This window comes from Felis catus, chromosome C2 (assembly GCF_018350175.1).
Source record: "Felis catus isolate Fca126 chromosome C2, F.catus_Fca126_mat1.0, whole genome shotgun sequence".
NCBI classification, from domain to species: Eukaryota; Metazoa; Chordata; class Mammalia; order Carnivora; family Felidae; genus Felis; species Felis catus.
In genome coordinates this window covers 117,666,425-117,692,663 of record NC_058376.1, presented here as the reverse complement: position 1 = coordinate 117,692,663, position 26,239 = coordinate 117,666,425, and the positions used below count along the sequence as shown (strand labels likewise).

General features: G+C 40.3%; 1 long non-coding RNA gene across 4 annotated transcripts in view; it reads right to left on the bottom strand.

Annotated features, from left to right (window-relative positions):
- LOC123380105 overlaps nt 1-19,680 on the bottom strand; it is a 462,087-nt gene extending 442,407 nt beyond the window's left edge. For 2 of the 4 annotated variants that reach the window (XR_006585430.1, XR_006585431.1), the window contains exon 1: nt 13,978-19,680. This is a non-coding gene — a long non-coding RNA (uncharacterized LOC123380105). The remainder of the gene's footprint in view (nt 1-13,977) is intronic. The other 2 variants (XR_006585428.1, XR_006585429.1) reach the window with 2 other exon arrangements.
- Between the last annotated feature and the right edge of the window lie 6,559 nt (nt 19,681-26,239).

Here is a 26,239-nt window from a genome sequence, read left to right as displayed (position 1 = left end):
AGCCCCCCCAAAAGCAGCTGGAGATAAAGTGGAAAATTGGAAACAGCCGCAGGGACTAAACTAAAATGGGAGAAAGGAGAAAAGAAAGGAGAGGGTTCAAATTCCATTAGGACTGGAAACAAGGGGGAGCACAAAGGATGCAACTCCGTAGCTCAATACCTGGTGGTGCTCTGGTGGGAAGGGCAAATCCCCAGGAACAGAGTGGGATCCAGAAGGTTCTCGGGCCACACAGGGAAAAGCGGTTCCACTGCTAGAAGGACATTTGGTAGAGACTGTTGAAGCCACCTGGTCCCAGCAGACCCCGGAAGGCAGCCACATTTGCTGGTGCTGGGGCAAGGTCATTAAGGGTGAAGCCTGGTGCCAGATGTGTGTTGTGATTTTCCATAATCACTGAAAAGCTGCCGCACACTGTCTCGGGATCTTTTTCTGGGGTGGGCTGGCACCTGGCCGCAGTCTCAGGGCATCGGCAGCAGCAGGGTCCAGCAAGCACTCCTGGGTGCAGCCGACATTCAGCCATTGCTCATTCGGCCATTGCCCGGTGAGACCCTCCCGCAGAGGGGCGGAATGGATCAAAGTCGCAGTCCTTCGGAATGAAGGCACAGGAAAAACAGCTGCATCTGAGACAAAGCTCGGGAGAGAGGTACTGCCTGGGGCCTGGTCACAGAGAGTGAAAAAGCAGGGAGTGGACGAGACAGGACAGGAAGCTGAAGACAGGACAGGTGCGCGATTGCTGATGGGGGAGTACAGACTGGGTAGCTGGGTGACCCCAGTTTCATCACTCCCGCGCATGTGCATACGCACCTATGAGCACCGCAACAATCCACCCCAGTAGGCTCCCAGCGCCATATAGTGGAGACTGGAGCTGTTACACTGAGCCCCTCCCAACTGGGCCAATTTCACTCTTCAGGAACACAAGTCTCACCGCCGGCTTAGTTTATGGACTATAAAGAGCTACATAGACTGACTTCTAGGGGAAAACGAAGCAATTTCAGTCCTACTTCAATCTGTTTGCAGGTTCATCTATTAAATTTTTTTCTTTTTTTTTCTTTTCTTTTTTCTTTTTCTCTTTTACAATTTTTTCTTGAATACAGAAAGAGAAATAAATTCATTTTTATTTTCAATTTTTATTAAAAATATTTTTCTTTAATTCTTTTTCTACTATATTCTTTACTTTTGTATATATCTTTTCAAATTCTATTTTACCCCCATCATCTCATTTTAGTCTACTTCAGTGTATTCATTTTTTAAAATTCTCAATTTCCTTTTTTTTCTTTCTCTCCACTCCCCCTCTTCTTTATCTCTAATCTGTCAAACCACTTTCAACACCCAGACCAAAACACACCTAGGATCTAGCATCATCTATTCAATTTGTGTGTGTGTGTTTAATTTTTATTTTAATATTTTTTTTAATTTTAATTATTTATTTCATTTTTTCTACGTCATTAATTCCTTTTCTCCCTTCAAAATGACAAAATGAAGGAATTCACCCCAAAACAAAGAGCACAAAGAAACGACAGCCAGGGATTTAACCAACACAGATACAAGCAAGATGTCTGAACCAGAATTTAGAATCACAATAATAAGAATACTACCTGTAGTTGAAAATAGATTAGAATCCATTTCTGCAGAGATAAAAGTAAAAAATAACCAGAATGAAATTAAAAATGCTATAACTGAGCTGCAATCATGCATGGATGCAACGATGGCAAGCATGGACAAGGCAGTACAGAGAATCAGTGATACAGAGGACAAACTTATAGAGAATAATGAAGCAGAAAAAAAGAGGGAGATTAAGGCAAAAGAGCACGATTTAAGAATTAGAGAAATCAGTGACTCATTAAAAAGGAACAACATCAGAATCATAGGGGTCCCAGAAGAGGAAGAGAGAAATAGAGGTAGAAGGGTTATGTGAGCAAATCATAGCAGAAAAACTTTCCTAACCCAGGGAAAGATACAGACATCAAAATCCAGGAAACAGAGAAGACCCCCATTAGATTCAGTAAAAACCGACCATTAACAAGGCATATCATAGTCAAATTCACAAAATGCTCAGGCAAGGAGAGAATCATGAAAGCAGCAAGGGAAAAAAAAAGTCCCTAACCTACAAGGGAAGACAGATCAGGTTAGCAGCAGACCTATCCACAGAAACTTGGCAGGCCAGAAAGGAGTGGCAGGATATATTCAGTGTGCTGAATCAGAAAAATATGCAGCCAAGAATTCTTTATCCAGAAAGGCTGTCATTCAAAATAGAAGGAGAGATAAACAGTTTCCCAGATAAACAAAAATTAAAGGAGTTTGTGAGCACTAAACCAGCCCTGTAAGAAATTTTAAAGGGGACTTTCTGAGGGTAGAAAAGATGAAAATATATATATATATATATATATATATATATATATATATATATATATAAAATAAAATATATATATATAATAAAATATATATACAATATATATATATATGTATATCAAAAGCAACAAAGACTAGAAAAGACCAGAGAACACCATCAGAAACTCCAACTCTATAAGCATCATAATGGCAATTAAATTCATATCTTTCAGTACTCACTCTAAACCTCAATGGACTCAATGCTCCAATCAAAAGGCATAGGGTAACAGAATAGATAAGAAAACAAGATCCATCTATATGTTTCCAAGAGACACACTTGAGACCTAAAGACACCTTTAGGTTGAAAATAAGGGGATGGAGAACCATCTATCATGCTAATGGTCAACAAAAGAAAGCCGGAGTAGCCATACTTACATGAGACAATCTAGACTTTAAAATAAAGACTGTATCAAGAGATACAGAAGGGCATTATATCATAATCAAGGGGTCTATCCACCAAGAAGACCTAACAATTGGAAACATTTATGAACCAAATGTGAAAGCACCCAAATATATAAATCAATTAATCACAAGCATAAAGAAACTCATCGATAGTAATACCTTAATAGGAGACTTCAACACCCCACTCACAGCAACGGACAGATCATCTAATCAAAAAATCAAGAAAACAATGGCTTTGAATGACACACTGGACCAGATAGACTTAACAGGTATATTCAGAACATTTCATCCTAAAGCAGAATATACATTCTTCTCTACTGCACATGGAACATTCTCCAGAATAGACCATATACCGGGACACAAATCAGCCTTAAGTAAGTACAAAATGATCGAGATGATACCATGCATATTTTCAGACCACAACACTATGAAACTTGAAATCAACCACAAGAAAAAATTTGGAAAGATAGCAAATACTTGGAGACTGAAGAACATCCTACTGAAGAATGAATGGGCTAACCAAGAAGTTAAAGAGGAAATTAAAAAGTATATGGAAGTCAATGAAAATGGTAACACCACAACCCAAAACCTCTGGGGTGCAGCAAAGGTGGTCATAAGAGGAAAGTATATAGCAATCCAGGCCTTCCTAAAGAAGGAAGAAAGGTCTCAGATACACATCCTAACCCTACACCTTAAGGAGCTGGAAAAAGAACAGCAAATAAAACCCCAAAATGGCAAAAGACAGGAAATAATAAAGATTAGAGCAGAAATTAATGCTATCAAAACCAAAAAAAAAAAAACAATAGAACAGATCAATGAAACCAGAAGCTGGTTCTTTGAAAGAATTAACAAAATTGATAAACCACTAGCCAGTTTGATCAAGAAGAAAAAGGAAAGGACCCAAATAAATCAAGAATGAAAGAGGAGAGATCACACCCAACACAGCACAAATACAAACAATAATAAGAGATTATTATGAGCAATTATACACAAACAAAATCAGCAATCTAGAAGAAGTGGACAAATTCCTAGAAACATATATACTACCAAAACTGAAACAGGAAGAAAAGAAAATTTGAACAGACCCATAACCAGTAAGGAAATCAAATTAGTAATCAAAAATCTGCCAAAAAACAAGAGTCCAGGGCCAGATGGCTTTCCAGGGGAATTCTACCAAACATTTAAGGAAGAGTTAACACCTATTCTCTTGAAACTGTTCCAAAAAATAGAAATGGAAGGAAAACTTCCAAACTCTTTCTATGAAGCCAGCATTACCTTGATTCGAAAACCAGACAGAGACCCCACTAAAAAGGAGAACTATAGACCAATTTCCCTGATGAACAGGGATGCAAAAATCCTCCACAAGATATTAGCCAACCAGATCCAACAATAATTTTTAAAAAATTATTCACCACGACCAAGCGGTATTTATACCTGAGGTGCAGGGCTGGTTCAATATCCGCAAAACAATTAACATGATTCACCACATCAATAAAAGAAAGGACAAGAACCATATGATCCTCTCAATAGACGCAGAGAAAGCATTTGACAAAATACAGCATCCTTTCTTGATAAAAACCCTCAAGAAAGTGGGGATGGAGGGAGCATACCTTGAGATCATAAAAGCCATATATGAACGACCCAACGCTAATATCATCCTTAATGGGGAAAAACAGAGCTTTCCCCCTAAGGTCAGGAACAAGACAGGGATGTCTACTCTCGCCACTGTTATTCAACATAGGATTGGAAGTCTTAGCCTCTGCAATCAGGCAACACAAAGAAATAAACGGCATCCAAATCGGCCAGGAGGGGGTCAAACTTTCACTCTTCGCAGATGACATGATACCCTATATGGAAAACCTAAAAGATTCCACAAATAAACTGCTAGAATTGATTCATGAATTCAGCAAAGTTGCAGGATATAAAATCAATGCACAGAAATCGGTAACATTCCATTACACCAACAATGAAGCGACAGAAAGAGAAATCAAGGAATCAATTCCATTTACAATGGCACAAAAAAACCATAAAATACCTAGGAATAAATCTAACCAAAGAGGTGAAAAATCTATACACTGAAAACTATAGAAAGCCTATGAAAGAAATGGAAGAAGACACAAAGAAATGGAAAAAGATACCATTCTCCTGGATAGGAAGAACAAATATTGTTAAAATGTCAATACTACCCAAAGCAATCTACACATTCAATGCAATCCCTATCAAAGTAACACCAGCATTCTTCACAAAGCTATAACAAACAATCCTAAAATTTGTTGGAACCAGAAAAGACCCTGAGTAGCCAAAGCAATCTTGAAAAAGAAAACCAAAGCAGGAGGCATCACAATCCCAGACTTCAAGCTATACTACAAACCTGTAATCATCAAGACAGTATAATACTGGCACAAGAACAGTCACTCAGATCAGTGGAACAGAATAGAGAACCCAGAAATGGACCCACAAACGTATGGCCAACTAATCTTTGACAAAGCACGAAAGAATATCCAATGGAATAAAGACAGTGTCTTCAGCAAGTGGGGCTGAGATAACTGGACAGCAACATGCAGAAGAATGAACCTGGACCACTTTCTTACACCAGACACAAAAATAAACTCAAAATGGATGGGAGACCTAAATGTAAGACAGGAAGCCATCAAAATCCTTGAGGAGAAAGCAGGCAAAAACCTCTTTGATCTTGGCCGCAGCAACTTCTTACTCAGCACATCTCCGGAGGCAAGGGAAACAAAAGCAAAAATGAACTACTGGGATCTCATCAAAATAAAAACCTTCTGCACAGCGAAGGAAACAATCAGCAAAACTAAAAGGCAACCGACAGAATGGGAGAAGATATTGGCAAATGACCTATCAGATAAAGGGTTAGTATCCAAAGTCTACAAAGAATTTATCAAACTCAACACCCAAAAAACAAATAATCCAGTGAAGAAATGGGCAAAAGACATGATAGACACTTCTCTAAGGAAGACATCCAGATGGCCCACCGACACATGAAAAAAATGCTCCACAGCACTCATCATCAGGGAAAGACAAATCAAAACCACAATGAGATACCACCTTACACCTGTCAGAATGGCTAACACTAACAACTCAGGCAACAACAGATGTTGGCGAGGATGATCTCTTTTGCATTGTTAGTGGGAATGCAAGCTGGTGCAGCCACTCTGGAAAACAGTAGGGAGGTTCCTCAAAAAACTAAAAATAGAACTACCCTTTGACCCAGCAACTGCACTACTAGGCATTTATCCATGGGATACAGGTGTGCTGTTTCGAAGGGACACATGCACCCCCATGTTTATAGCAGCACTATCAACAATAACCAAAGTATGGAAAGAGCCCAAATGTCCATCGATGGATGAATGGATAAAGAAGTGGTGTATATATATATATATATATATATATATATATATATATATATATACACACACACACAATGGAGTATTACTTGGCAATCAAAAAGAATGTAATCTTGTCATTCGCAACTATGTGGATGGAACTGGAGGGCATTTTGCTAAGTGAAATTAGTCAGAGAAAGACAAAACTCATATGATTTCACTCATATGAGGCCTTTAGGAGACAAAACAGATGAACATAAGGAAAGGGAAACAAAAGTAATATAAAAACAGGGAGGGGGACAAAACAGAAGAGACTCATAAATATGGAAAACAAACTGAGGGTTACTGGAGGGGTTGTGGGAGGGGGGATGGGCTAAATGGGTAAGGGGCATTAAGGAATCTACTCCTGAAATCATGGTTTCACTATATGCTAACTAATTTGGATGTAAATTTTAGAAAATAAAAAATAAAATTAAAAAACAAGAAGAAAATGCATTATTTTTTACATTTGTTTTCACATCTACACAAGAGACGTACAGGCCAAAATAATACCATTCAGTACTGTCATTGGCAATAACTCTCCATACACTCATTTGAATTCAAAAATAAATAAATTACAGGGTGCCTGGGTGACTCAGTCTGATGAGTGTTCAACTCTTGATTTCAGCTCGGGTCATGATCTCATGGTTCATGGGATTGAGCCCCATCTTGGGTTCTGCACTGAAAACCAGGAGCCTGCTTGGGATTCCCTCCATCTCCCTTTGCCTGTCCCCCACTCACATTCTCTGTCTCTGTCTCTCTCTCTCTCTCAAAATAAATAAATAAATAAATAAATAAATAAATAAATAAATAAATAAATAAATAAATAAATAAATAAATAAATAGTAAATAAATAAATAAATAAATGTTTAAAAAATAAATCCCATTTCAAGGAAATAGAGTTATCAAAGGAATAACTTGAGTACTTAATAGATTGTCTCTCACATTGGTAGTGTTCACAAAACATAAATTATTTCCAATACATTTTGACTTCTCTTACATGTTACCCTAACTTCATCGATAGCCAAAATGTATCCCAATGGGGTAAGCAATATTGAGAACCACGTGCCACATTTCAGGATAGGCTGGGTTATGCTATATTAACAAATGACACTGAAATCTCAAAATGTTTAAAAAGATTATTTCTATGTCTTATTACATGTTCAGCACAGGTCTTACTATGTACATCTGATATTAAACCTTAGAGATAGACAAACGTAGTCTTATCATGTGATCCAGAAGGAAAAGAGACCTGAAGTGTTTGTGGTAGCCCTAAGGACTAGTACAGCATCCTTCATGCCCTATTTTTCAGCTTTATTGAAGAGTATTGAGAAACACACAATTACACAGGCAAAAGTATGCCTCAAACACCAAACGTTGGAGAGGATTTGAAACAACCAGAATTCTCACACACCTTGCTGGTGGGAGCATAAAGTGGCACAGCTACTTTGGAAAGTTATTTGACAATGGATTCAAAAGTTGAATACACATCTCCCCTTTACCCTGTAATTCCAATCCAAGAGAATTGAAAGCATATGTCACAAAAACCACAAAACCCTTGTATAAGAAGGTACAATGAGATTTATTCATACTGACTAAAATCAGCCTAGATGTCTCTCAACTGGAGAATGGATAAACCACAGCTGTAAATTTATATGATGAATACTGTTCACAATCAAAAGGAGCAAACCACTGGTATATCCAACAATATGGATGAGTATCAAAACATTTTGCTGAGTGCAAGAAGCCAGAAACAAAGACCATTCTGTACATCCATGTATATACAGTCCTAGAATAGGCAGAACTACCTTATGATGATAGAAATCAGATTGGTACTTGCCACTAGCTTCAAGGGTGGTAGAAATTGACCAGGAAAGAGCAGAAAAGAACTTTTTTTTTTTAACTGATGGAAATGTTCTGTGTCTTGAGTGAATGTGTATACATTTGTCAAAACTAATGGAACCATTCACTTAGTAGGTGAACATGTTACTCTACGTTAATGATAGCCTGACTTCTTAAAAACCAAAAAGTATGCAGAGGACATTTCAGTCATACAATCTTTTTTAAAGTTTATTCATTTATTTTGAGAGAGACAGAGACAGCCCAAGTGCAGGAGGGGTAGAGAGAGAGGGAGACAGAGACTCCCAAGCAGGCTCCTCACTGTCAGCATGTAGCCCAACGTGGGGCTTAAACCCATGAAACTGTGAGCTCATGACCTGAGCTGAAATCAAGAGTCAGACGCTTAACCGAGTGAGCTACTCAGGTGCCCCTCAGTCATACAATTTTTAATAATACCTTATCTGACAAACCTAATACTATTCATTAGCCATTTCAGGACGTTCTGTTTGACTCAAAATTTTTAAGGTAATGTTGTACAAAAAGCTTTGAAGAAAAATTGCTCCTTAACAAACTGAAAATTAGTAAAATTATCAATATCACTTTGATAATGCACCAAGACAGTAAACTTTTCATGGACCATATTTTAAAGTCTATAAAATTCAGCGCATTTTAGACTGCTTTCACTGTTTGTTCAATTTTTAAGTAAGGAAACTATATGGAAAGAAAGCATTAAATCACCTAGATACTGACATCTGCTGGAGCATTTCTACCCTTTATTCCAGCAGTTCTAGAGTTATTGAACTGTTTACTAGCATTATTTAGGGTAAAGCTTTAAAGAAAAACAGACCATCTACTAGCCATTAAGCAAGATTCCTAATTACTCTGCTTTTTTCTCACTTGCTAAACAACATAAAAAGCAGCTGAAACAATGCCTGGCCCATGATATAAACTTAATAAAGGTCAGTTTCATTCTTGCCCATGGAGCACCCTTAGTTAATGTTTTCTTCCTCTTCCTTCTCCTCCTCTTTCTCTCCTCCTCACACCTCTTCCATTTCCCCTTCTTCTTCCTTTTCTTCTCATTTTCTTGCCTCTTTTGCTTCTTCTGCCCTCTCCCCCTCCGTCCCCACCTGCTGTTCCCCTAACCCTTCCTCTTCCTTTTTTCTCTTTGTAATATATGCCCATGACAATAGGGGGGAAATGAGAGAAAACTTACATATGAGGTTTTTAAAAACTGTCTTTTCTGGTTGTTTTCAAATGTGTTACCTAATGAATTTTAGTACTCAAAATAACAAAAATGTAAAAATCACTGAATATTTATTTCTGTTGCGTGGATCAAGTCTAAATAAATTTTAAGCTTATAACTTTAAGCCTAGAGGATTTTTTAGTCAGATAAGATTTGGAATCTTTCCTATAAATAATGGGAGAGTTCCTGATGTATCAACTTCTTGACTTAAGGAAAGAATGAGAATCCCTGGGCAGCTGTGGACACTGTCACCAGAAAAACTTGGCTGTCACAACCCATCAAACGTCACCCATCCTATGCACTTTCTCATTTCTTCAGAGCAAATGGGAGAAATGAGTCCTTGAGTATACGCCCATGACAATTTTATTCTTGTTTCAATGTTCTTTCAAGTTGTTGAATCTGAAGAAAATTGTATCTGGGATCTAAGCAGTTCTATGTGTTTTGAAACATAAATTTGTTTTTTTGTTTTTTAATTTTTCTGATGTTGCCTTATGAGGAGAGCCAGATAGATTTGGGAGAATTTGACAGGGGAGATGTTATGTTTTCACCATCCTATTAGGTCATACCTGATTGTGGACTTTCCTATTGAGTTATTAACTTTGATCACTTGATTACAGAGCCTCTTACCATTTGTTTTTGTGGTTTTTTTCCCCAACTCCATGGTTGTAATTTTATCATTTATCGTTAATTAGGTACTTTTAAGGAAATACTTAATATTTATACCTCAAAGTGTAAATTTAGTATCTTTCTCATCAAACTTTCACCTATGGTTTTAGCATCCAGTGGTATTTCTTATCTGAATTAATTATTATGACAGTGGCTAGTGATTTGTTAACTCTATTCTTCCACACTTACTAGTTGACATTATGAAGGAAAATCTCTTTTTATTTATTTATATTAGTGTGGACCCATGGATTCTTATTTTATTCCATTGATTATGATCTAGTATCAGTTTTGTCCCAAAACTGCCCCACATTTGGTCAGTGGGAACCTCTTGACGCTAACGCCTGTGTCCTTTGGTGATGACAACCCGCATCATTCTTCGAGACTTCCTCACTTTCTGCCACAAAATAATGCTGCAGGCTCATCTTATGCTTTGCCTCTCTAGCCTAAGAAGAAGCTCATTTATTTCCTCACGAAATTCCAGTTCTTCTAATGAGTAATGTTGATAAAAATCAACATCTGGGTGATAGGTATGCTCATTATTAATGGGGCATTGTTATTCTCAGATAGAACTGGGAAACATGCATTATTGAAATTCATACATTTGCGACACAGTAACTTCCACATTAAAAACCATCAGTTTTCAGTGGTACCATGCAAAACCCAAACCACAGGTTCTGCATTTTTCATATTTGCAACTCTTTCCTTATTTACAACTCTCTTTTCTGACAATGACAAACCTGGCTCCCATTCTTATTCTTGGTTCGCTTCATCCTGCATACAGCAAATGTCCCAATGTCCCCACTGCCCTTCCTGGCTAATGCCCCTCCTCCCTCACCTGGATTTCAATACCTGATGCTGAAGCCCCAGCAGCCACCACTCCCCTCCTTTGTCAGTGCTCTTGTCAACCTGCTCCAATTCCAACACCTTGTACTAGGCCAAAGACAGCAGCACCCTCCTCACACAGCTTAGCCTCCACCAACCTGCTCTGATAAGAGCACATCCTCATTCAAAATCCAAAAAGCAAAGTGATTCCACAGCAGCCCAGGTCTTCCTGGGCTAAATGGAAGACCATTAGCCCAGGTCTTCCAAGAAGCAGATGCCAAGACTAGATTAAATACGTAAGAATTTTATTCAAGGAAATGACTGCATGAGACAAAATAGGAGGGTAGCCACACAAGCCTGGGAGTGCCACCAGAGTGCCAATAAGCCTAACTCCAAATGAAAATAAAGATGAGAAAAGTTGGGTGGAAGTGTCTGAGGAAAACTAAACAAACGATTAAGGGGTCCTCAAGCCAAAGCAGACTGTCACAAGACTCCTGTGACTCCCAGAAATCTTTCTGCTTCAGCATCCATCTCTACCACGCGGTTTCTGTGTGCAAAGAGCCTGTACGAAGTGTGGAAGAACACAAAGGAACAGGTGGAATTCAGAGCCCAGCCACTGGGGGCCCTCGCAATCTCACCCCTGAGGTCAGAGAAGTGGGATCTATAGTCTCATGGCTGCTCAAACACTAAGATCATTTTTTCCCCTTTATTCATTAAGGCAAGTCAGAATCACAATAAAACAAATTCTTTCTTGTATATTGCTTGTACTAACAAGAAGACATTTGCCAGACCACGGGGCCATCCTCTTCATAACTCAGAAACAAATACAGCACTTCATTAAGTTAAACCCTTTTCAATACAAAGAAGATTTTTGGAAGTGTGCCCTTTCGAAACTTTCCAGAGAAGAGTGGTTATTGCAGAAGTAGTTATTAGTTATCAAGTATCTGACCATATGTCTGGCACTCTAAGACAATGCTGAACAGGGTAAAAGACAGGTCTATGTAATAAATACATTTTTCCAAGTATATTCCTTATGTTTGGACCACAGCACTTCAGAACTTTAATTTTTCACTTAGTGTGTTTGTATCTGTTTGAAATGCTGTGTCAAACTTTCTCAAATAAGCATACACAAAGAACAGGCAGATTGTTTACACTTTGGAAAATGCAAGATAAAAAGGAGGGTGTCATGGCAATAGAGAACTATTTTATATTACACAATTTTATTGAGCAATTGTAGACATAAATTGAGCCCTTAAAGCTACAATTCAGCATTCATACTCTCCTAGATATTACCTTTGCATTGAATCCTCACATTTTAACATCAATTTGAGCAGAGGCCATATGTTTAAACTTCATTAACTCAGCTTAAATTTTGGCATAATGCTGAAAAGCCCTGTGGTCTCTAAATACGCAAAAATGTTGTTCAGAGACTGTAATAAGAAATCCTATGAATATAAAACTAGACACCTACAGCAAACAGCTAGAGATATGTAAAAAATTAGGCACTCCTAATGACTTTCTGAAGAAAGTTTTAAAATCTAATTTTCACAAATATCCCTGACATTTAGGATCGCCTTAAAGAAACAGAAGAATTTGAGAAGACAAAAACCAAGAGCCAAGCACTAAAAAAAAAAAAAGAAAGAAAGAAACAACAACAACAACAACAAAAAAAACCCAACTGTTTTAAAAAAGCCATAATGGCTTAAACCATTCAACATTTTACACTTATTTGTAGAATGCCTACTATGGGGCAGATACTGTGTTCACTTGCACGAATGCTGTCCAAAATGGCAATCTGTAGCCACATATATTTATTGAGCCCTTGAAACGTGACTAGTTCAAGGTGAAGAGGTACTCTGAGTATAAAACACACACCAGATTTCAGAGACTTCAGATGAACAAAAGATGAAAAGATCTCATTCATAATTTTATATGAATTATCTGTCAAATGATAATATTTTGAATATTTGGGGTTAATAAAATAGATTATTGATATTAGTTTAAGCTGCTTCGTGCTTTTCTAATGTGGATACTAGGTCATTTTAAATCACGTATGCAGGGGCGCCTGGGTGGCACAGTCGGTTAAGCGTCCGACTTCAGCCAGGTCACGATCTCGCGGTCTGTGAGTTCGAGCCCCGCGTCAGGCTCTGGGCTGATGGCTTGGAGCCTGGGAGCCTGTTTCCGATTCTGTGTCTCCCTCTCTCTCTGCCCCTCCCCCGTTCATGCTCTGTCTCTCTCTGTCCCAAAAATAAATAAAAAACGTTGAAAAAAATTAAAAAAAAATAATAAATCACATATGTAAGTTCCATTTTACTTCTGTTAAAAAAAAATTAATACACACTATTGTGGTAGATAATCACGTTTGCCTGCAAGTCTGTCCTTCCACCCTTTTCAGTACCTGGTAGAATAGCACTTCCTCACTCTCTGAAGTTAAGTGTGACCAAGAGGCTTCCCTTGATTTCGTCAATTAAAAGGAGAATTATGGAAATTACAAGAAGAATCAAATGTCACTTCCCAGAAGAGGCTTTAAGAGTCACTATGTTTTGGGGCGCCTGGGTGGCTCAGTCGGTTAAGCATCCGACTTCGGCTCAGGTCATGATCTCACAGTTCCTGAGTTTGAGCCCCTTGTCGGGCTCTGTGCTGACAGCTCAGAGGCTGGAGCCTGCTTCCGATTCTGTGTCTCCCTCTCTCTCTTCCCCTCCCCTGTTCACACTCTGTCTCTGTCTCAAGAATAAAGACTCAGTGTGTTTTACTTCCCAGCTGCTTTTACCACAGAAACAGACATTGTAGAGGGGCCTCTGTCTCTCCAGCTGCCTAGTGACTAAGCGCCCCTCCACCAGCATAGCACACATGTATTTTGATTCAAATACAAACTTTTAGTGTTTTAAGCCACCAAAGTTTGGAGTTGCAGCATAACCTGGTGTTGGGGGAGGTCATGGAAAGGATGTGACCACTGTTGACCCCAGAGCTGGATTCCAGCAATCAGAGGCTCCTCTCCCCTCCCCCTTTCCCTGGAATGTGCATTCTACTTGCCTCACCCATTCCCAGAAGCTGCCGCAAGGACACAGCCTTGAGATAATGATGCGGTATTGGACCATCTGAACAGTACACATGACTGAATCCACTAAGACCTCTATATAAACTTTACAGATACAGCGTGTGGGTGTGGAGACCTACTCATCCTGCAGCCGCCCAAATAAATGAGTTCCCTTGCTTTTTTAACCTCCCACCTACCTGTCTGGAGTGGTCTTCCTCTTTCTTCAGCCTCTCCGTACCCTTCGAAGCTGAGGGAAGTTTCAGATTATACCCCAGACGCTCCTCAGGTTGTGAACACACAATTCACAGCAGCCAGGAGACACAGAGAAATGGTCCTTGGGGAAGAGTCATCGGTGGGGAAAATCCTGCATTAGCCGGGGACCTCCCGGTGAAGAGACACGGCCTGTATATAAGAGCCTGGGGACAGAGCCTTGATATGAGGGGACACCTGGGAAAATGCCAGCTGGTCTAACGCACTTGCTTGCAGAACTGTGCAGACTTCACTATGCAAAGCACAGAAATGCTTGGCTGAGCCGTGGGCTGGCCTCTTCCGTGGGCAGTTCAACTGGAGGCCAATGCCTAACAGAGACTGAAGGTCAAGCCAGAGAGCTGAAAGAAGAGCTGAGGCTAGAGACGAATATGCAGTTGTTCACTACTCAGCTAGCTTCAGCGCCGGCAGACAAGGCAGGAGAGCAGGATGATAAAGTGGAGAAACTTAGCCTGCCATTTTGTAAAGCTGGTGGGGCGGGGGCAAGCTGACACGGATTAAGGTCCAGGGTTTATAACTAAGCTTGATTGGGTGTCTCACAGGTGAAATCCCTGGGAAAGTGATGAGAGTAAAGAGGAAGATATTGTGATTGACAGTGAAATAGACCAAATGCCCCTGCCATCTGACCCCTAATACAAAGGAAAGCAAAAGCATAGCCACAACAACCTCAGCCAGCAGGGCAGCCCCCAATTCAGGAAACGTTCATGATGAGACAATATACTTCCACTGAGCTTACCGATATAGCTGCCAAGTTTCAGTAGAAGGCCAGGGATACTATGCAGACATGGCTAGGGCAGCTATGGGGTAGGGGGAACAATGGCATTTCTCTGGGCAGGAGGCACAGAAAATGAACAACATCACCATCATGCACTTTGTCCTCTGGCAGCACCCTCATGGCACTTGGGGGATTCAAGGCACTCATTCCCTTATAGATTATTCTATCTTTCAAGGAGTCTTGACCCAATGAGTATGAACTCCCTGGACATGTGAGACCTGGGGAAATCTGTACAAGATGTACAACAAATTCTTAGGGAATTGAGAATGAGACAATCTAAACTTCTGTCTTTGAAGGTCCTGATTGGACCACATTCACTGCAGTAATAAAAGCTAAGATATTCTAGCACCTGGTATGGGGTAATGATATCCGTGCTGAACCCAGTTGTGGGACAAGATATTTATGATGTTAGACAGTCCATTGTTGATCTAGGGGAAACTGACAAATCCCAAGAATGGGTACAGGCTCTATGAAAGACCCCAAAAATAGAGAGAGCTCAAAAGGCTATACGGCTATCACAACTACCTCCCACACCCCAGCCAGAAGATGCAAGCCAAGATTGCCTCCAGGTGAGAGTTGGAGGTGATTAGAGGCCTCACTGAGCTCACCATTTCCTGGTTCTCCAGAAATAAACAAAAGGCGGCAGCGCTGGTGAATACCGGCTGGAGCCAAACGTACTCTAGTACATGGTAACCCTCAGAAGTGTTCTGGTTCTCTCAACACCACTGATGGTTACAATGGGCAAACACATATGGTCAGGAAGATCCTTCTGACACTGCAAATAGAGCATTCCACTCCCAAGAACATGAGATTTTCAGCTTTCCAATGCCAGAGAACATACTGGGCATTCATACCCGACAAGGTCAAACTCTGAAAACCTCTATAGGTGAATTTCACCTCCAGGTTAGAATAATTAACCCAGTTTCATGGAGAAATGCCATTTGGGAATTGGTAATCCTGCCATCCCCATGAAGAATGGTAACTGTCCAACAATATACATTGTCTGGAGGGCATCAGGACATGCAAGAAACTATCCAAGATGCGCATCAAACGGGTCTGTTATGTCCTTCCCATAGTACTTTCAACAACCCCATATTTCCAGTAAAAAAGCAAGATGGTTCATGGTAGATGATGGTGGACTACCAAGCATTGAACAAAGTAGCGTTCCGCATTCATGCAACATTGCCCAACATTGCCACCTTCTTAGATACCTTGGCCATAGTCCTAGGAATATACCATGATCAACTAGACTTAGCAAATACCTTTTTCAGTATACCACTGGCACCGAGCCACAAGATCAATTTACCTACACATGGGAGGGACAACAATGGACCTTTTGAATACTTCCCCAAGTTTACCTGTACAGCCCCACTATATGTCATAGAATGATAGCCTGAGAACTGTCCCTATTCTCCTTCCCTACATCAATAAAATGGGCCCATTACATTGATGATATAATCTTAATATGAGAACATTTGCCTCTGCTGCAGGCTTTGCAAGAACATCTGCAAAGGAGAGGATGGACAATGAACTGACCGAAAATCCAAGGCCCACCCAGGCACCATCATAAAATTTTGGGAATCATTTGGTAAGACATATATTGCCCCTAATGCTGTGTTTACAAAGATGCAAACCTATCCAACTCCTAAGACTGTAAAGGAAATGCAAGCCTTTGTAGGAACCTTGGGATTTTAGAGAACTTTTACTCCCCACCTGAGAGTGCCTCCATCATTTATACCACCTGATAAAGAAAGGGCACATGTGGAACTGGAATCAGAGCAGGAAACCACCTCTAAGAAAGCAAAAGTATCCATGAAGTAGATTAAAGGTCTGGACATCTTCCAAGCAGTGCTGCCATTTGAGTTAGATGCATCTATGACTCCAGAAGGTATGAGTTGGGCAATCTGGCAGAGAAAATGGAAGGGGAGAGTGCCTCTAGGATTTTGGTCCCAACTCTGGAAGTGGACAAAAAAACAATATATTCCAATAATGCAAACAGTTCTTAGCAATGTTCATAGTTTTCCTCCAGGTGGAGTCTCTCAAGAAGGAATAAACCACAGCAGACATTGAGATGAACCCAGAGGAGTTTGGCCAATGATCACCGATGAGCCCTGGCCATTAACTCTTTGCACCGAAAGTTGGGGTGTTCTAAGGGGATTAACCCAATGACTCAGACAGTGGGAAGCCAAGGATTGGAATAAACCCCTGTGTGGTCAGGATATATGGAAAGGCATCTGATTTGCCTTGCAAGAACCTGAGCCAGTCTTCACTCTTTTCCACATCCTGGCCCATAAGGAACTGATATCCCCTGGCAGTCAGAAAGATGCTTCCCTCGTTCAGATATGAGCTCTACCGACTGACCCTTCTGTAGATACAGCAGAAGGGGTGAATAGAAAGAGTGTCCACCATTGTACCCACGTCGGTTGGTATATTGGCAAGAATGTCAATTGTCCTTAAAATACTTGGTTAATGTAGTAATGGCATGTCATGTATGTTCTAAATAATGCCCGAGGTAAGTGCCAGAAGAATTCGGGTCCATCTTCCAGAGATCCTGATTGGTGAAGAACTGGCAAATTGACTATATTGGCCCCTTCTTTCTGAGTGGGGATTCTAAATTTACCTCGGGCACTGCATCCATCCTAACCCAAGCTTTCCTGTGTCACCATTAGTATATTAGGGAAGCCAAGTACCATGTATGTCTACCCTTGTTGACTAAACAGTCAGGGGTCACATTTCAAAGATCATGATATGTAAGCCTGGGCAAAAGAACATGATTTTGAACAAAGGTTTCATATCTCCTATAATCTGTAAGCAGCAAGGTTGGTAGAAAAGAAAAATGGAATATGAAAGCAACAGATTAAGTTACTAAAAGGTAAAGCCACTTTGGCTGGGAGAATTAAAATACTGTCCCATGCTTTAATACATTTGAATGATTAACCATTGGGCCTCTCGCCCCATATGCCAGACTAGAGACCTCTACCCAGATACCCAAAACCATACTGCTGTGGAAATCACAGGAAACAGCCATTGCCCTCTCACTGTAAATCAATATGCAGTGCTGCTGACAATACTAAGCTCCATCACGCCTGGGAAAGGAGTCATGTACAAGAATTTACAACTCACCAGGATGAGTGAGTTACTTTACACCACTGAGGGTGGACTTCTCAGTCTCCACTGGAATCCCATTGTCGTGCTACAAACTGGATCTGTTGAAGCACACTATGTCTGGGATGGAACATGCACCACTGAAATAGGGGAGAAAGCAAGGATCTTTGTCTGGCATATCCCACCCCTAGACCATCTCCTCATGCCTGGCAGTGCTCCCTCTCCCAGTCAATATGTATGGTATATACAACCAGGTCAAGTCCCTAAAGCTGCCTACCTCTATTTCCCTAAAGCCAGCTGGGCATGTTCTGTTTTCCACCAGTACAATTATTTGGCCACTGTCTTTGTTCCCTCCATTGTCCCGAAGGACATGATAGCACCCATAGAAGCCCTCACTGAATTCACTCAGCAAGACTTAAATGATAACCAACAAAACCTGTCTTTATTGAACACTGGAATGTCTCTAATGAGAAAAGCTGTCCTCCAAAATAGGATGGCCTTGGACATTATTACTTCCTCATGAGGCAGCACCTATGCCATTATCCATACAGAATATTGTGTGTTTAAACCTAAAGAGACTGATAATGTATCATCTTTATTAAATCACGTGAGGATACAAACAAATGTCCCGACTGATCTGATCCTCAGCCTTAAGGAACTAATAAGTCAGTGGTTCAGATCATAGGGCTCTTGGTGGAAAAAAACTGTCATTGATTTTTAGGAACCATTGTCATCATCTGTGTTTTCTTTTGCATGTACCTGTATTATTGCTGTGTTATCTGCCTCCAATGCAGCCAGACAGCCACCAAACAAGCCACCTCCATGCTCCTGAAACCCCTTGCTGACTGCTCAGGGCACATGGTGGAAGAGAGGTTCATATGAGACTCTAAGAGCTGGTCACAAGGGATAGAGTATTGCAGGAGGTGGCTGAGAAGATGTGACCACCAGTTGACCCATGAACTGGACCTCAGCAATCAGAAATTACCTACTCCCTCCCCTGTCCTTGGAATGTGCACTCAGCATGACTTCCTGCTCCCAGAAGCTGCCCCTAGGGCATAGCCTTGGTTTAGGGAGGTGGTGTTGAGACCACCTGGAAGGTGCACATGACTGAATCCAGTTAAGGCCTCTATATAAACTCTAAAGATCTGGGAAGCTGGTGTGGAGGCTTAGCCTCTTGTGGTTATCCAAGACAAGCCTCGGATATGGGTTCCCTTATCAAACCTGCCACCCACCAACCTGCAGAGGTCTGCCTCTTTTCTTCAGTCTCCCTCCGCCCTCCAGGACACAGGCGGGTTCCAGATTCCACCCGGGAACCACCCCAGGTTACCACTCACACCTGGACTTCAGCGTTTCCCAGACTTCAGTTTGCATCAGAATCACCTGGAGGCTTTGTTAAAAGTAGACTAACAAGTTCCCAGGTGATGGTGCTGCTGCTGGTCCAGGGAGCCCACGTTTTGAACCACCGGCCTAGCCTATCCCGGCTGGTAGGTGCTATGAAACTTGGGACTGAATAATAGTTTAAAGAACTCCTACATAATTGCTGATAATGAGGCCAATATTATTGTTTATGCAAATATACTAATGAGATGAACATCAGCACATCTGTTCTGGGAAATTAGGATTATACATTAGACATGGTTTTATTATTATTATGACAGTGTGTGCCTTTATTTACACTACTCTATCTCAGGTACGATCTACATCAATACAATGACATTTCTTTATGTATCCCTTTCCTTTGCCAAATCATTAGAAAATAAGGAGGGTTAAATCGTGTTCTAATGAGACTAGCCAGACAATTTATAACTTGGCTTCTAAAAAAAATATATATATATATATATATATATATAAAATATATATATATATATATTCCTGGAGTGCCTGAGTGGCTCAGTCAGTTGAGCGTCCAACTTCAGCTCAGGTCATGATCTCACAGTTGGTGAGTTCAAGCCCTGCGTCAGGCTCTGTGCTGACAGCTCAGAGCCTGCAGCCTGCTTCGAATTCTGTGTCACCCCCTCTCTGCCCCTTCCCCGCTCGTGCTGTCTCTCCCTGTCTCTCAAAGATGAATAAACGTTAAAAAAAAATTTTTTTTTAATTCCTGTCAGATGATCTCTGACAAATGGTAGAATTTACTGATCAAAAAAAGTAAAATGGATTAATTTACACTGAAGTCATTTTTAATAACAATTAACCTGGAATTCACAGAAGCGTCTTTGAATGTCCACACTTCACTTTCTGTCTTTTTTCAAGGTGGAAAATGGAATCAAAGACATCCAAGAACATCCAGGGTTTCTAACTAATGTGAAAAAAAAAAAAAACCACAAAGGAAACACAGACAAAACACCCAATACCCAAGTATCTCATGCTGCTTCATTTGGGGGCAGTATGAGGAGTCGTTTTTCCAACAATGCCCAACAGAAAATAACCAGCCACATACAAGTAAAAAGTAACTTTTAAGAATGACTATATAGTAGGGCACCTGGGTGGCTCAGTCAGGTAAGCATCCGACTGCAGCTCAGGTCATGATCTCACAGCTCATGAGTTCGAGGCCTGCATTGGGCTCTGGGCTGACAGCTCGGAGCCTGGAGACTGTTTAGGATTCTGTGTCTCCCTCTCTCTCTGCCCCTCCCCTACTCACACTCTGTCTCTTTCTCCCAGGAAAGAAATAAACGTTAAAAAAAATTTTTTTTTTTAATGAATGACTATATGGTCTGTGCCCAAATCTTGTCTTCTAATACCACTCTCCAATTTCTCCTTGAAGAAAGAACTGGCTGTAGGACTGGGACAAGATGGACCCACAGCATCTTGAGGTGGCAGAAAGTAAGAAAGCATGCAAAAGACAAAAGAGTAGCGGCATGACATCAAAAGGACACAGAAGCCAACTGAAAGAGCTCCAAATGGCCAAATGGAGCAGAAAAGAATAACATACCATTTCATTATAACTCAAAGTATAAAATAAATATCCATGAATCCATAGTGAGATAAATAAGTGATAGAATAAATATACAAATAAATGGGGCATAGAAGACAAATCTCCTCTACAGGTAAATTCCAAATACATTATGTAAATAATTATGTAGCTACCCCCCACTGCCAGGGAGGTGAAGCTTAATTCCTCACCATTTACTTGTGGGCTATGTTCAGTGATTTATTTCCAAATACTACAGAATGGAATGGGCAGCGGGAGGAACAAGTCCCTTCACAGTGGAGAAGCCTGGCAAACGCTACCTTTTCTAGGTGATAAAGGTTCACATCATGTGGACAGTACGTACCTTTTGTTTAGAACGTTGAGCATGGATCAAGGAGTGAAAATGAGAAGTGTGGGGACCCTGGGCTTTCCCCGTCCCTCAAACACAGCTGCAAAGTCAGATAATTTGGAACAGCCATCAAATCGATCCGAAGACTGGCAGAAGGATCTCCACAGTTGGAAGAAGACAGCGTGGCAGGTGCAAGGTTTATTTTAACAAGCAAATCAAAGCACATCTAGTTAAAGTTCCAAACACTCCCCACTGCAAGCAAGGAGGAGCTCTGCAGAGGACTGACCAGCGGGAAAGAGCAGCCAAAATGCAAGCGTAGACTGCACGCAGCATACACCAGAAACACTTCCTGAAGTGCGAGGCCCTTTTTTAATATAGCGGTACTCTCAGGTGCAGGATACACAATAAGCTTTTAAATCACACAAAAGACAGGTGCGCCTGGGTGGCTCAGTCAGTTGAGCTGCCGACTTCGGCTCAGGTCATGATCTCGCGGTCCGTGAGTTCGAGCCCCTCCTTGGGCTCTGTGCTGCCGGCTCAGAGCCTGCTTCCGATTCTGTGTCCCTCTCTCGCTCTGCCACTCACCTGTTCCTGCTCTGTCTCTCGCGCTTGCTCGCTCTCTCTCAAAAACAAATGCACATTAAAAATATTTAAAGCATGCAAAAGACAGAAATTTAGCCAGGGATTTCCTCATAATAGACAAAAGCAACTTACCCAAGCAAGAATTTAGAACAACAGTCCTAAGACTACTAGCCGGGCTTGAAAAAAGAATAATGTTGAGAATGGCACTTCACCCCTGTGGTCTTTCTCCCAAAAAACCATAACCTGCTCTTCATCTGAGAAAAACATCAGACAACCCCAAATTGAGGGACATTCTACGAAATATCTTATCAGTACCCCGCAAAACTGAAGGTCGTAAAAAAGCAAGGAAAGTCTAAGAAAACTGCTGGAGACGTGAGCCTGAGGAGACATGAGGATGAAATATAATCTGGGATTCTAGATGGGACTTGGGACCGGAAAAAAGAACATTAAAGAAAAATTAATAAAAAATAAAGGCTGGAGTTTTGGAGTTTAGTTCACAATACTATATCAATACTGGTTCATTAGTTGTGGCCAATCTTAATAGTCATAAAAGATACTACCAATAGGGGAAACTCAGTGTAGTATATGAGGAAACTCTGTGTGCTCTCTGAATTTTCTCAGGAAATCTGAAGCTATTCTAAGAAAAAATTTATTTAGATATAGAAAAGATTGTAATCACTTAAAAAATGCTCCTCTTTTAATTGTGAAAGAGCTGAGCCAAGATTTGGATCTTTCACATCCTGATTAAACTCCTAGACATTTTTCCTGACCTGCTTCCTCAGAGAAAAGCTTCCTTCGTGAAGGTGACACGTGAGCCTTCGGTCTGGTGAGATTTTCTGGTGTTCAAAATGACATGGGCTGTTGTTTTAATTAGGCTGGAAGATTCTCTGAAATCCTGAGTTGTTAGAAATGAAGAATAACATTAGCAAAATTTGAACAGATAAAGCTGTTACTCTCCCTGCTCAGTTGATCTGACCCTTTCAGCTTTGGGTGGTCCTGGATTTAATCAAATTTGAACAAGAAATGTATTGATTTCTACGGAGAGGAATGAGTTTCAGTCCATGACTTGGAACAAATTGGATGATGGAGGGAAATGATTCCACTCAAAGTCACTATTAACTGACTTGGATAACATATAAGCAGTGTGGAAGCCAGGAATGGAAGTTATTTTATGATATGGAGTTAGGATCTTATCATAGCTTTAATTCCTAGTTGTTCTCATAGAACCAAATTCAAATTTCAATCCAAAAATGTTACTATCTTTCATTAATTTTTCCCTTTGCTATCATTATCTCTCTCTCTCTCTCTCTCTCTCTCTCTCTCTCTCTCTCTCTTAATTTTGGCAAGTTTTTCACATTTCTCCATGTCCTAGTGAGAAACCTGAGGATGGGAGGTTTCCAGGGAAGCTTTAGCACCTATTGCTGGGTGGGATGGGATGGGATGTGTGAACGTACTCCTACATCCTAATGTGATGTAGCGCCAGCCCAGTGACATTACCTGCACTGTGTATTCACACAGCTGTAGAGTCATTGAAATGACCTATGGGCCCTATCACTGCACATATTCAATTAGAACCCTTTATTAATGGGCCAAGGATGAACAAGGAAATGGGAAAATTACTGCGCAAATTGCTTTAATCCATCCAGTCCTCCTTTGCTCTGCCTTCCCTGATTAGTCTCTAAATTTTTTCTCTTTACTTCTCCTCTTTATATAAAATCTATATCCCTTACTTTGTGTTGTTCTACATCTGTTTTCCTTTCTATTATCATGCACACACATCTACACACGCACAACTTGCTCATGCACAGACACAACCAAAGGTGCACTAATGTCCCCTCCTTGTGTAGGATTTCTTTACTATGCTAAACTACGCACTCCTCCCTGTGTGTAATTTCTTGAAGAATACCAGTTAACATAGAGTTCTAAATCTCATTAAATGAATAAATACATGCCCTAGAGGTAAGAATTCAATATTTGACTACATTTTTGCAAGAATTCTGTAGTGCTACTTACTTCTAGATAAGAAATTAAAAACACTTAGTCAAGCAGTTCTCTACATATATACCAACCATGTCCATTTAAAAATTCATATGGGGTTCAAATTATCATATAATCTTAAAGTTCAAAATGGTAAATCAGAGATCATCTTTTAAAGTAAAATAACTATACAGGAGAAGATAGCTACTGATCATTATATAAAATCCACTTTGGGGCACCTGGGTGGCTCAGTTGGCTGAGTGTCTGACTCTGGATTTCAGCTCAGGTCATGATCCCAGGGTCATAAGATCAAGCCCTGTGCCTGCCTCTGCACTGAGCATGGAGCCTGCTTAGGATTCTCTCTCTTTCTGATCCCTCCTTTTCTCTCTCTCTCTCAACTTAAAAAAAAAAAAAAAAAAAAAAACACTTTCTCTAATGAGGTTAAAGTTTGAATCATCCAAGTATTAGTTCAGCCCCAAACAATTCTTCTGGGTTGTAAATAAGCAGAATAAATCCCCCAAAGATCTAAACTATGGTTTAAAAATTGTGGGTCAGTGATTTCTGACTCTGACTTCACAGATATCTGCCTTTAGCCCTGCGAAAATTTTTGTTGTTCATCAATTATTTAGTTTTCCAAATCTACCACATGCATACATGATGCTATTGGATCAGATTTAATGGAAGACATGGAGAATTGCAAAATTAAATTTCTACCCTCCAGGAAATTATAATCCATTTATCATAGTATTATAATATAAAAAGAACAAATCCGGCATTCATACATGTTAAGACATACAGGCAGATGGAAAGAGTAAATGATACACTGACATTCCTCAGTGGCACCGTTGCCCCTTCCCATGCACGCATATCTCCAAAGAAGTACCGCTTAAACAAAAGATACTGAGGATGTTTACCATGTTTTCTAGTATTTATATTTTTTCCCCTTTTCCTTGGAAAGGCTCTGTGTATCACCTCTCCTAGTCTCTTATCCACTCTATTTTTAACCTGGAAATGGTGATGAGGAACAAGGCCCCTGGAATGTGCCTGGCTCTGTCCGTTGGGAAGCTCTGTGACCTTGAACTAGTTATTTACTCACTCTGCAACTCGGCTTCCTCCTCTGAGAAATGCTGTTAGCATTAGAACTTATGGCATTTTCGTGAGGGTTAAATAAATCAATAGATATTAGATAACAGTGTTTGATATGTAGTAAGCATTTAATAAATGTTGAGCATTATCATTAATGTTGCAGTGGCTTGCCACCTCTATTAATCGCTTCCTTGGACTCAGGAACGAAATCACCACCAAAATGCACCATGTTCCTGCAGCCAGATGATATGCCTTAAGGCAGCAACAACCAGATCCCTGCCACTACGCTCTGGTAAATGGACATCTAGCCATTCAGAGGGAAGAGAAATTGCTTTTTCAATGTAGGAGAGTCAGGTAAGACTTCACGGCAACACAAAATGTGTTACTTTCCCACACAAATATATAATTACATTGAAATTCTATTTACAGTGCTTGCTTCAAAAATTTAAGATAGACGTGTTTTCAATACAGGGTGAAACGACTGTGTGTTGTATTGGTCAATGGCTCCTCTAATGGAAATAATTCTGATATGTGACCAATTTTATACCTTGAAATTTGACTGAAGTTTAATTTTGTCTTGTTCTTTATAACTCCCTTTAAATGCTACATTTGGTTAACTCTTTGTTCTGAGAGCCTTATGTTGGCATTTAAAGGCAACTTCAAATTCCTAACCAGAGAAAGATCTCACAGTGGACGAGAAATCTGCACTTATAAGAATTCTTATCTCTTTTGGGGCGCCTGGGTGGCGCAGTCGGTTAAGCATCCGACTTCAGCCAGGTCACGATCTCGCGGTCCGTGAGTTCGAGCCCCGCGTCAGGCTCTGGGCTGATGGCTTGGAGCCTGGAGCCTGTTTCCGATTCTGTGTCCCCCTCTCTCTCTGCCCCTCCCCCGTTCATGCTCTGTCTCTCTCTGTCCCAAAAATAAATAAAAACGTTGAAAAAAAAATTTAAAAAAAAAGAATTATCTCTTTAAGCACAGCCATCAGCAGCAGACCATGCACAAAAATATAAAAGAATATTATTCTACTTGTAAAGAATTTAAGTGTTTCCAACATCTAAAATGAGGAAAAGCTGCACAAAGGAGACCACAGCCTTCTCCGAAGGGACAGCAATCATTTGGCTTTAAGTGACAAGGATAATTTACATCAATTTACAAATTAACTACCAGTATGACAAACGCTAAGCCAGTCTGTATTCGACGTGGGGATATTATTAAATAACTGTCATCTTGTAGTATGTTTAAATTAGTTAATTTGTTTCAATTCATTAATTTTTAAATTAATCAGTTCTATATGTTCTTTTGCACAACACTGGAAGGATTTTCCTGCAGCTCAACATTGCCCTCCTATGGACTAAAAGCCAGAATATGGTATTTCGGATATTTAAAAAAGAAATAGGAAAATTCTACTCCTAT